The 13015-nt window shown below is 40.2% G+C and overlaps 1 protein-coding gene across 1 annotated transcript in view; it reads right to left on the bottom strand.

Moving 5' to 3' along the window:
- The window catches only part of grin2aa (glutamate receptor, ionotropic, N-methyl D-aspartate 2A, a), a 136589-nt gene that overhangs the window by 50221 nt on the left and 73353 nt on the right, over positions 1-13015 (bottom strand).

The raw sequence follows: 13015 nt of genomic DNA, 5'->3' as shown, positions 1-13015 counted from the left end.
CTGTGGGTCTGGTTCTAGGAGAACAAGGATTACATTCACTCTGAGTCACTCATATCCACTCCATTAAACCTGACTCAGAATCATTTGCCACTTAATTCAGCCAAACTGAGACATGGGCTTGGACAGAGCAGACAAGAGCTATTACAGGTGGACAAATGAACTCTACTCATTTATGTTGGACATTTTGTTTTAAATGACTCATTATGGTGTGGGCCATTGAATGAGGTGAAATGAGATTAAAAAAAATGTGAGGAGGAAAAAAGTAAGTAGCATCATGTGTGGAGTGAGAAAGCTTTACCTTGTCTTTGGTTGTTTATTGTATGCTTTGTTGTGTGTGTGTGTGTGTGTGTGTGTGTGTATTCCTGTTACCTTGACATGTCAGAGAGTTCACACATGGCTTATCTTGACACCACTTGTCTTTTGCACTCTAATTATGACAGACTTGCAGGTTAGTGTGTGTGTGCGTGTGCGCGTGCATGTGTGTGCGTGAAGTTGAAATCTGACAGCCAGGGGAAAAAAACACGGGTGGGCTAAGAGACACAGAATAAAAGGTTGGAACGAAAGATAAGAGACAAACAAAGAATAAGAAATTCAGCCCTGGTGTCACTTTGTAAGATGACACCTGCTCTCAGAATGAGCAAATGCACCACACACACTGACACATAAATGCATGCACTGCATCTACACACTGCCTGCAGCCTGTATCAGCGGTAATTCATCCACAGTGTGACTAAACTTTAAAAAAAGAGAGAGTTGGTGTATATGATACAGTGTATGTGGTGTAATGCTTGAACACCTCTTGAAGAGGTTAAAAAATTACATGAAAAAGTAGCATGAAAGTGATCAGTTATCATATGAGGTAGTTTCATTATTGATGTAATCTCCATCTGTAATTGTAGCCATATTGTAGAGTATACTTCTTAAAAGCATGCATTCACTTGTGTAGTGTATTTTTGAGTCATTGTAATCTGCATCTCTGAAGCCACCAAGATTTAAAACACACAGACACTGACTCTGCCCAGCTTTGCAACATTTAACATCTATGGTACACCTCTCTGAAGCAGATGTGCAGAAGTCTGCAGGCCACTTTAGGTAGACAAATTACACCATGCAGCTACATTCACATACATAATATTCCACTCTCTGGAACACATACCCAACACACCCTTTGCAAAGTATTCATTGCTCCCTGCAAATATCAATAGCCTATATCATATGTAGTCTGTCATGAGTAAGTTGACTGAACGGAGGTCTGCTTCACTGACGAAAAAATGTTTCTGCTCTTATGATAAGGCACAAGGAGTGCATCGATTCATAAAAAACACTGCATTATTAAGTGTTGACACATATACCCATAAAAACAGAGAAATGTCAAAGGTTATGAGTGACTGACAATATATTTTACAAATCAAACAAGTATAAGTAAATTAAACTTTCCAATCAAATTACAAACTTTCAATATTTGTTCCCCCATTTTTGAGTCACTTACAGATCAGCGGCCTACTGGTCTGATGGTCTGTTATTATACAGCTCTTTCCCTGTAGACAGATTTCCATTTCTAAGACACGGAGTACGTTTAACACAACTGAGTGAAGAGGGCACTGGGGGGAATGAAAATAAAAGCAGAAAGCAGGGAGCGTAGTGGATGGTATTTGTAACCATATCAGTGCGCTATATGTAATTTCGTCACTACATGCATGACCTAGCATTTCCTTTTCCATTGTGTTGATAGCCTCTGAATAATGTGGGTATTCACTGTTTGCATTATTTGTGTCTGTGTGTGCGTGTGTGTGTGTGTGTGTGTGTGCACCGTTTTACCCCATATCAAGACTCTTGAGTGCTCTATAATGGTATTGTATCTGTATGTGAGGTTGGCAGATTCGATGCTCAGACTCAAGTGCTCTTCTGTGCAGCCGTGTGTGTGTTTATGTGTGTGTGTGTGTGTGTGTGTTTTCTAATGGGGTAGAAACTGTAGCAGTGCTTGAGCATGGTGGGACAGGAGGGAGTTCATGCTATAAGACATGTCACCTCCTGTCTTCATCACAGCAGTGGCCGATAATCCCACGCTTTGTTCCAATATACAGAGGCAAAAAAGAGCACAGAGGAGTCATGGAATACATAGAATAAGCTGTTTGTTTGTCTACTTTTGTGTCCTCAGATATTTAAGTACTTACATCTATACCTGCCAGGAGCCCCACAAAACAGTTTTTTACACATGTACCATCAATTTTTCCTTGGATTTTTTTTAATAAAGGGGTTTTTCCAGTCTGCTTAGCAGCTGTGCTCATTCTAAATACATAAAAACTAATTTTTGTTCGACTAAATATGAGAATTCTGTTGAAGCATAAAAGAGTATTTAATTTCTCTCTTTATTTGAAAAAAATCACCATATTTCTAGAACCTTTTTTTTACTGGGCAGCAAAAATATGTATTGATACCAAAGGCAACATTTATGCACAATTAGTTTTGTAAAAGCTACCACTGGCTATGAATAATTCTGTTTCAGCAGTATTTTGCCAGTGTTTTTGTGCCTGTGTATGTTTGTATGAATGTGTCTTTGCCTGCTTGTGCCCGTCTGAGAGGATTCAAGCTCCAGGCAACCCAAGGGAGGAAGCCAAAATCTACCACAGACTTTCCTTTTACCAAAATATTTGCTCTTTTCTGGTCTCAAATGAGACAGAGCGCGTGCCTGCACTCGCTTTCTGCAGGACGAACCATGTCTCTTTATTTTTGCAGAATCGCATCATATTGAACTTGACAGAACCCAACTAGACTGAAGAGATTTGGTTCAAGTTGAGCTGAATATCCTCATTTTACACAAGTGCTTGATCATAAATTCTACTTGGAATGGGAAAATAGTGAGTCAGGCTTCAATATTTTCTCTCGAAGATGGGCAGTTTAGGTTAGTCTAACCTATAATTCTCAGACCAGAGTCGCCTCTATTGAACACTTGACTGAAGCAGAAGTACTGCCTTTGAAGGACAAGATAACAAAGGACTGAATAAAACTTCCTGCTCTCTTACTGAGGAGGAGGAGACAACCACATCTTCTTTTCTTTCTCTCTCATCTGATGGCTCTCTCTCTCTTTCCAAGAGAAACACAAGCAGGAATGTAGAAAATGGAGTCACTCCTTTCCCAAGGCTTTGTATATGTACAGCTCCCATTTCCGTGTGTGCTCCTTTAATATAGTCATATTCTTATCCAGTACATTTCAATTATAGCCAATTACATCTATTTTTTGGGGAATGCAGTTGAATGAGAAAGAGAAGGCAGTAAGACAAAAAAAGAGCAGATATGGCAAACAAATTGTAAAATAACAGATGGAATGTAAAAGAAACGACTGAGGAGGCAGACGATGATATAGAATTAGCAACAGAAACACTAAAAGAAAGCAAATTAGCCTTAGAGTGGCAGGCAGAAAAAGTTCTACAGACACATTAGAATTAGAGACAAAGAATGAGAAAATATGGATGCAGGGCAGCCAGAGAGAAAAGAGAAACAACGGGTAGAGCAGTGGAGAGGAGACTATTGGAGTGACTAAGCAGCGTATGATTGTTTCTAATTGGGACGACTCACAATCCGTGACATCAGAAAACAGCCAATCATATCCTTTCATTTCACCCTTGTCAAGTGTGACATGTCCCTGCTTTCCACTCACACCTTCAGCTTGCGGCGCCCACACATACGAACACACACACGCGTAAATACAAACGCACATGTCTGTCATTCACATCTCTTTCCCTCTCGCTCCATCTATCACGTTCACAGTCTCCCACTCTCAAATTTCCCACTCTGTTGCATGCATACACAGAAAAACAGACACAAACACACAGCCACAATGATGCACACACACACGCACACACGCACACACACAAACATGCACCTGCCCCGGAGGCCAGGACAGTGTGTCTAAGTTGAGATAGAGGGGAGTTATAAATAGCAGTCCTCATATCCTCTGCTGCTGATAGCATCATGCACTGTCTGGTCTGATGACACACACACATGTACAGAAAAAACACACACACACATACACACACACACAGTGAATTGCGAGTTGAGTTTGTGAGGTGCATGCTCACCAAGATAAAGGCCTGGTAGTGTACGTGCATGCCAAAACCTGTGTATATCTGTCTTATAAGGAAAGTCATATCTATCCACATGTCACGTCTATCTGCCACAGATACCCTGTTATCTGCCGGGTTCAACAGCTCTGCAGTGTCCACTGGAGGAGAAACACACTGATATGACAAAAATTCCTTGGTGGCCAGTTACTAAATATAAACAGACAGGCATAAAAATAGCAGCAGCAACACAAAAGAGAGAGAAATGTCTGTAGAAACAAATTCAAAATGCCAGGCATAAAGCACTCACCATATAAACCACACAGAAACAGCCACTGCAGCCAAAAACATAAAAAAGGTCATTCTCTCAGAAATTGAATGATGAAATAACCAGTTACTGCATAAATGATCTAAGTCTGAGTGAGATTTGTCAAGTGCCAAAATGATAAAATAGTCATATAAACTAAACTGTCAAATTTTTTGACACTTGTGATCACAAAGTGTAAAGTTTCCACTAGTATCTTTGTAAAACATCTTCACATTAGGTTCTTTATGCAGTATCAGATGTACTGTATATCGAATCTGAATTTGCACCCTGGCCATGATGTAATGTTTTAAAACTATCCTTTTGACAATCTACAGTAGAGGTTTTTAATTTTGCGGTTTGGCAGAAAAAGAGGACTAAAGTATCTCTGTGTCTGCGGGGCTGGATTGGCGCCGACACAATATCAGATTGACTGATGCCAAACAGATCCATCGAGTGTAGGAAATGTATACACATATTCCAAATGTGCAAAATGTGTCAGCTTATAGGCTGGCACAGCTCAGTTCTGCCTCCCACTGTGTATTTTAAAGGGAAAAAATACAGAGGAATAACAGGCAAGCCAATTAGGGAAGTTGAAACTTTGTTGAAGTAAGTGCTGCTTGGTGAGTTGAATGTATCCCAAATTAAAGACATGAGCCATATTCCTATGTTTTCCAAGGTATGTTCTGTATGTTATGCCAAATAAGTAAGAGGTCATTAAACTGACAGTTCTCAGCAGGAGGAATTGATAGTATTACCTGTATTAAGGGAAAGTGAAAACAGGCCACTACTGGCACCAAGACCACATGTTATTTCCAACAAGTGACGGCTGCTTTTTAGTATCCCCTGTCAAATCCAGACAAAGGAGATGTAGATAAAGCGAGATGAGTCAATTTGAAGAGAGACTTTTAACTGAAGAAAAATTGTCCTAAAGAGGCACAATTCATAATTAGAAAGATGACACAGAACTTCAACTTGACAAAGACACTAGACATGAGATTCTCACGTGTTTTCATGAGCCGGTAGGGTGTGAAATGCAGCTGTGCAGCATACTTTCAAAAGCAGAACATTTAACTACCTTATATCAAAGTGCCTTTGTCTTTAAAACCCAGAGCCAATGTAGGTGGCCAGATGTTACAACATATGTGGATACTATGAAACTTTATCACTATATGGTTAACAGGACTCCAATGGTAGAATTAATTTCATTTGGATACAATTTGGATGTTTACATAGGAAGCATGATAGCTGGAAAGGCCCCTGAATAATAGTCTATTTACTGTAGGGTACTGTAATTCGATAGCAATACAAAACTGTCTGTGCTAAAGGTCATAAAAACCTCAAAAAATCATTATGAAAAGCAAAGTGCATGGAGATCAATCAGACCATCATAATAGGTACATAGATATGCACAGAGTCATTTCTAACAGCATTCCTGCTGTTCATTGGTTTATGATCCCCTGTAAAACTAGTTTGATAATTTCAACCTGATGGAATCAAGTCATAACAATGTACAGTATGAAGACCTAACCATCACATGGAAGTGGACTTAAACTCAGATACATGAAATGAAGACAAACTGCTTTGATAAAGTCAGCACTGTTCAGCAACAGTAATGTGATGAACAGATGCAGATTTCTTAAAGCAGTATTTGAAAAGTTGATTTGGATACAGCAAGAAGTGAAACTTTTTGAACTGCTTGTCAGAGGTATGTGTTTGAAGCAACACATCTGTAGACTAGCACACAAACACACACACAACTGCGCTAACGTATACAAACAGTTCGCCTCCTTAGGTTTTTCTTTTCATCTCATAATGAGCAGAGAGAAATATCATTGTACTAACAACATTGCTTTAGTAACATCTTTTACTTACAGCACATTATGTGAGTTTACTGCATTCCTCTGTAAATGGCTCTGTCAGAGTCTTATGAAAGTGCGGAGCTTATTTGGTCTTTACTAGATTACAGTATTTTAAAACAATAAGCAGGTCTTGCAGTGGCACTGTGAATGTGAGTGCCTGTTCTTTAAGTGTGTTTGTGTGGATGTGGAGAATGGGTGTTAATAACCTACGTGGTGTGAACAGAGTGGAGCATATATCCTTTGTTTGTGTTGAATAATAATTATAGGGAAACAGTAGCTTTCAACTGCAATAGAGGCTACACACGCACACAAGCACACACACAGATTATCAAACAAGGCCGTATTTGACGTCATAGAGAAATATTTTTGGCATGAATGCAGTCCATTTTAGATAACACACACAGAGGGAAAAAGAGACCTATTCAAAGTTTATCACACAGGAGCAGTGTCTGTTTGTGTGCATGTGCATGTGTGTGTGCGTGTGCGCTGCTGTGGTTCCTCTGTCAGGACTTTTTAACAAGCAGTCGAAACCCCACGGGGAAACACTGATAAAATAACATCATCCCTCTCTCTCTGTCTCTAGCGTTGTCTCTCTGTGTTTGCCCTCCTCTCCCCCTCACTCTCTTCTCTAATAAGTCCAATATCTTCCTCTATGTGTCTCCCTTTCTTTTCGTTAACTCCCTATCCAGGGGCTCTGTCTTTTCTCGCCTCGCAGTATCCATCTTGCCCTCTCCCACCCACTCCCTATCTCTTCTAATAAGGCCAATATTCCACTACATTCCTCTGGGACCAAACCTTACACCTAAGCAGGAATAGCTGTTACCAGTGAGGGCATAAATTCACAGTTTACCTGAAAAATCATATTAATAAAAATAAATAGCCAATAAAACATGGCTTGATGCTTAAATTGGATGCAGTTTCCTCCAAAATACTCAATTCTTCTCATGGAATTTACACTGTGACTAATTATTATTTACTAGTTATGTTGGCTTTCAGACTACATTTAGATGTGACACAGTGGTTCCCAACCTAAGGGTCAGGACCCCCACAAGGGGTACAAAGACAAACCTGAGGGGTCCAGAGATGATTAGCAGGAAAGCAGAGGAGAAAGAAAATATATTTCTGCTACACAGAGTCATGCTTTGCCTATATTTGTTTTAAATATGCTAATAGCTGCATCATCCTCAGTAATCTGATTACTTTACTCTCTTCCTCCACAGCTCTGCTTGTTATTTATCTTTGCATTACTATGGCAGCCTCCACTAGACTTTGACATATTGTGCAGTTCACACCTGTCACATGCACACACAAAAAAATGTTGGTATCATCATTACAGCCTCCACAGTCATAATAGAGTCGTCATTATGAAAATTATCATCACTGTCAATATTGGCATCATCAACAACCATAACCATCATAATTATTCTCTGCATTTTAGCTGTCCTACCCATCACGATTTCCTAATTTCAGCCTTTTCCTTCCTTCCTTCCCTCCAGCTCTCCTTCCATTTATACCTCCTTATTTTATTCCACTTTTCCTTGTTTTGTTCCTTTCCTTGCACCCTTCAGTTATCATTTCCTAATTCCTTAGTGCCTTTCTCTGACTCAATTTTACTACTGTATCTGTCCTACCTCACACTTTGGCAGGCTTTTGAATGAACACAAAAAGAGAGAGAGAGAGCGAGAGAGCAAAAATCCCACTGGATGAGTAAAGGTGCTAATCACAATAAAATAGGACTTTGAATTAGAAGTCACTGCACATCCTGATCCTCAACGCGGTGGTGCTTTATTGAATACATAAGTAATATTTCGACAAGAAACCTCTTTGTCAGGATTACTTGTTGAAACATGTTTTCTTTTTAAAGTATTGAATAAAGTAATCCTGTATGGAGGCACTCAGTGTGCAGCCTTAAAGGGTTTTAAAGAATTGAAGCGCTTAAGATGAAAGTTCAGTGCAAGGCAACAGGATGAAGAGAGATGAAATCGGGAACCTAATCTAAGGAACTGTTTATTAGGAGAGATAATGCACAAGAAAGAAGCATACAGCTCGCGCGCACACACACACACACACACACACATTTTCACTCACACATAAACATGCACATTAATTCAGACATATACACAAATAACCCACACGCACAAATAAATGTTTGTATAAGTGGTCACGCTGTGTTGCTCGTGCACACATGCGTACACACACACATTCTCTACTTAAAATAAAAGGGATTTAGAAATCTTGTGTGTGTGTGTGTCTGTGCCAGAGGGCTGTGTATCATGCTGAGTTCATTCCAAAGACACAAACAACATAATATAAACCTCAGCTCGAACAGAACTGAAGAACACCCACTGCCCAGGAAAAACAAGAAAATCAAAGGCCTCAAAGGCCAGATTTACACAGAACAAAACACCTAGTCCTGCGTTTATGGAATCATAAAAGCAGCCCAGAACACAGGCCAAGGTGACGTGAGGAAGCATGAGTACTGGTGTGAAATCATTTTTTATCTTAATGTCATGTTTTCAGGAGCAACATTAGAGGAAGCTTAGCCAAAGCTTACTCTAACGTTGCTTAGTTTAAGTGTTTATTTGGCACACACGTGGGTCAAAAAGAAAGGGAAGCAATGTCAGGAAGAGGAATAAAAGAACATTAAGTGAGGAAAAATATGACTAGAGTTCAGTGAAAATTGGTTCAGCCAGGTCCACACCACAGCAAATATTTTGATGCTGAACAAACTGCCTGTGTTCCAAAATGAAAGTTGAGGTGATCACCCATAGTTCACTGGAAGCTGAATCTAATTATTTTCCTGATAACACTTCCACACATTATATTTTAATGTGTCTTATTACTGTGTCATCATTTCAGACTGTGAACAGTGTGTGTGCATTTGGGCAGCTTTTAAACCCGGCCACCTCCAGGACATCGCTATATCTGTCACATACTTGCAGAGCCTGAGCAAATTGTGTATAGTGTGACTCACTTCACTGAGTTTTTCTTCCTTGGATGGTGAGAGGGTATTGCTAACTGGCTGGTAAATAACTTGAAATCATCCAGGAGTATTCACTGTTTAGCAGGGATGATGACAGGGTGGTCCAACCAGAAAGGCCCTAGGCTCACCAGTCTAAACTACAACCCACAATTGAGAAAATTTAAATGCACTTTTTGTTAAATTAAAAGTTTGCGATTTTGGATAACATGCTTATTCACTTTCTTGTTGTTAGTTAGTTGAGAAGATCAATACCTCTTTTATACCCATCCTTTAAATATGAACCTACAGCCAGGAGGTGGTTAGCTTAGCTTAGCATGAAGACTGGAATTACCTAAAAAAAACCAGGGTTGTTGGGATGTGAAAAACATGTTTTCCTCTGCCTCAACCAGGGAATTATTCTTATCTGTGGATATAATTGATGTATGTAGAATTTGAAAATAATTTATTGACTGTGTAAAAGTAAAGTAAAAAAAAAAAATACTCAGTTATCTTTATACATGTTTGCAGCAGAGAAAAAGCTGTTTTGCTCATTTTATCCAGTAAGTAAGTGGCCAGAAGGTAAGACATATTACAGTACAAAAGACACGCCAACCCCCATCATATTAGCCCCTGCCTCTACTCTGACATACAACTATGTGAGGGCAAATCAATACTGCATAATGCGCTGATAGTTTCCCCCACAGAGATGCATCAGTCAGCTGTTATGGTCATCACTAACTACGCTGGCAGTATCAGTGATTCATCACCACTACCACCGACAGACAGACACTGACACTGAGAGACCTACTTTGAAGAGGACAAAATGGAGTGGGGCAGGGCGGGTCAGGGATGGAGGGAAGCGGCAGCAGGAAGACAGATGAGGAGTAGGCAAGGAGCGATGTCAGAGAGCAAGGGTGGGGGGAAGAGAAAAGAAGGGAGGAGGATAAAGAATGGGAGAGAAAGTGAGGGAGATATGTGGATTTATTAAAGGAATAGTTCAGCATGTCAGGGAATGTGCTTATTTGCTTTCTCCAATTTAGATGAGAAGTGTTTTTTTATATCCAGTTGTTGTCTGTGTGCACAGTAAAGCTTGAGTCAGTGAGTGTTTAGCCTAGCTTAGCATAAAGTCAGGAAGCCCGGGGAAACAGCAAGCCTGGGTCTGACCAAGAAGTAAAAAAAACAACCTATTAAGACAAACTCTCTAATCAATAAGTTAGCATCTCACTTATTTAATTCATACACAAAGACAAATGTAAAGATGACAATTTGTGGTTTAAAGAGGCGGTAAATGCTGTAACTACTGCCAACAACAGTTTTTCCATCTGTCGGTGTCTCCAGTGGTAGCCCAGGTCAGGTGGCCAGGTGTCAACGAAACAAATCTGGTAATTTCACTGTGATGACTAGACTTGTAGCTATTTTCCCTGTCTCCAGTATTCATGCTAAGCTAAGCTAAACTAATAATGTTCCATCTCCAGCACCATTTTAGACATAAAGTCAATACTGATCTGACTCTCAGATAAATGGTATAACAAAAAGAGAGGAGGGAGAAAGACTGAAAGAGATCAGCTGTTTCTTGACGATAGACTCGCTCATGCAAACGCTGACTTTTCTTTACATTAACAAAGTGCTATATAAGTGCTGTGCCCCAAACCCCATCGTCATCTCTAAGCTTTCCCATTTCCATTTGATTGGCTGCCAGCGAGCCCTGCAGAGTAATTGGCTGCATTTCATTGGCCAAGCAGACGGACAGCACCCCTGGGACAAGTCCATCGGGCGATATCTGTTAACAACACACACAGGCGCACACAGGGTTTTACACACACACACACACACACATACAGGGCCGGAGGGGAACTCCCTAATGCCTAATGTACCTTTTGCTATCACAGATGGGTCACTTACATTTCTGGGCACAAGAGTGATGGAGAGCGAAAGATGAAAAAAAAAAAAGTGGAGTGGAAAAGATTGGAGGAGAGGGGAGAGCAGGAAAGGACTGGACAAAAAAAGATAAGGAAGAATAAAGGAAGTGGCAGAGCAGAGGACAAAAAGTTGTTCAACTATATTTCAGCACATATACAGTGACTGAAGAAAGTATTCAGAAAGTATTTCTGAAGCCACTGTATGTGTGACTGTATAGCAATACAATACAATACAATAAGAAAATGATCATGTTGGATTATGCACAATGGAGGAAGATCTGAAAAGGAAAAAGTGTACTCGCAGGAAACACACGCAAACACACATCTATGCGACTTGTATCCGTCTGTGTAGCATCTGTGGCCGACCATCACCTTCCCGTAGTTTTTGTGGCTTCAGCTCAGCCCCTATCAGAGGCTTGTTCGGCTAACTCAGCACCTCGAATCAGTATTGCAGGGAAGTGGGTGAGAGTGAGCCATGTGATTGTGCAATCAGCCTGTTGAATCAGTAATTTCACACATTCAGTGAATCTTTATTTTTTCGCCTCCACTTATTCTTTTTTCTTCAGCATGCAGAAGAAAACTTTACAGTGCCAGACAGCTGCCTTGCATTATTTTATCGAAAAATAGTCTCAAAGACCCAGATTCACAGTGGTGTGAAAATGTTTGACTAATTTCCTCAGTTTATCTTCCTTTACTTTAGAGATGAAACAATGAGTTGATTAATTTACTTATTTAGATCACTGACTGCTGTTTGAACCATTTTAATGCAAAAATATGAAACAATTTGCTGGTTCAAGTTTCTCATATGTAAGAATGTGGTCTTTTTATTTATCTTATGTGACAGAGAACTAATTGGCAGATTCATTCATAACCAAAATAATTATTAGTTGCAGCTAACACTCCTCACGCGCGGCAGATCATACTGCATAGTGTAGTATGCTCTGTATGAGCATGATGGTCAGTCTGCTGTCAACTGTCGCCCTAGCAACATATTCTGATGTCATTTAACAGAAAACGTCTGCTGATGAGAGGTGACATGTGAGGGCAATCAGAGGCTTTTGTTCAGTCTTGGTTTGGACTTGACATTCCCATATTTTCAAAAGACAAATGTATAACATCATTTTGTCACTGGACATAATCTAAGGTAGTTTGTTTGGGCAATTCAAACCAAATTTAACCACACATTTGTCCTTTACAGCTGCTCAAGTGGCTGTCAGTAGGAGACGCATGTTTCCATGGTGTGAACGTGAAGAAGAGGAGTGCTGAAAATAAGCAATTTAACTTAATTGTAGTGCAAGCAGTCACGTAGTTAACAGCCAGGTGTGACGGAAAACAAAAATGAGTCATCTGTGACGCTGGTTAGAGGCTGACAAACATCTTGGAGGATCAGGGTCGTCCTCACGCGGCCTCGCTGTGGTCTCTCGCATGAGGACAAAGGACAGTAATACTATCTGACTTGAGTCGTGAGCGGAGAGGAGCATCTGTGGATCACTGCTCACACAACAGAGGGAGAAAGACTCAACTGGGTCACACACGCGTTTGTATCACAAGGTTTGAGCAACACGGGTTGTGTGAAGGTGGACACTAATGTTTTTATGTAAACTCAATTACAAAAGATTTGGTGTTTACCCTTAATTTTCTTTTAAAGTGTGTAGTAAAGCCTCTCAAACAGCATTTTGACCATTGTAGGTGCTTCACAGATTGTTGCTGAAAGTCAAACTAAGGAAATTCCTCTTGGGTGAATTAGGAGAGAAGGGGAGAGAAGAGGAGAGGAGAGGAGACAAAGTTGCTGACCCACTTTGTAGCTCTCAAAGTTTCAAATCCTCTTTAAAGAGAGAGTGAGTTGTGGCCAAGAATTTGGCAAGACACACACACACACACATACACTTACACACACACACTCACAT

The sequence above is a fragment of the Lates calcarifer genome, linkage group LG11 (genome assembly GCF_001640805.2).
Source record: "Lates calcarifer isolate ASB-BC8 linkage group LG11, TLL_Latcal_v3, whole genome shotgun sequence".
Lineage (NCBI taxonomy): Eukaryota > Metazoa > Chordata > Actinopteri > Centropomidae > Lates > Lates calcarifer.
Note: the sequence above shows the minus strand (reverse complement) of the source record. Positions and strands in the feature narration are given on the sequence as shown.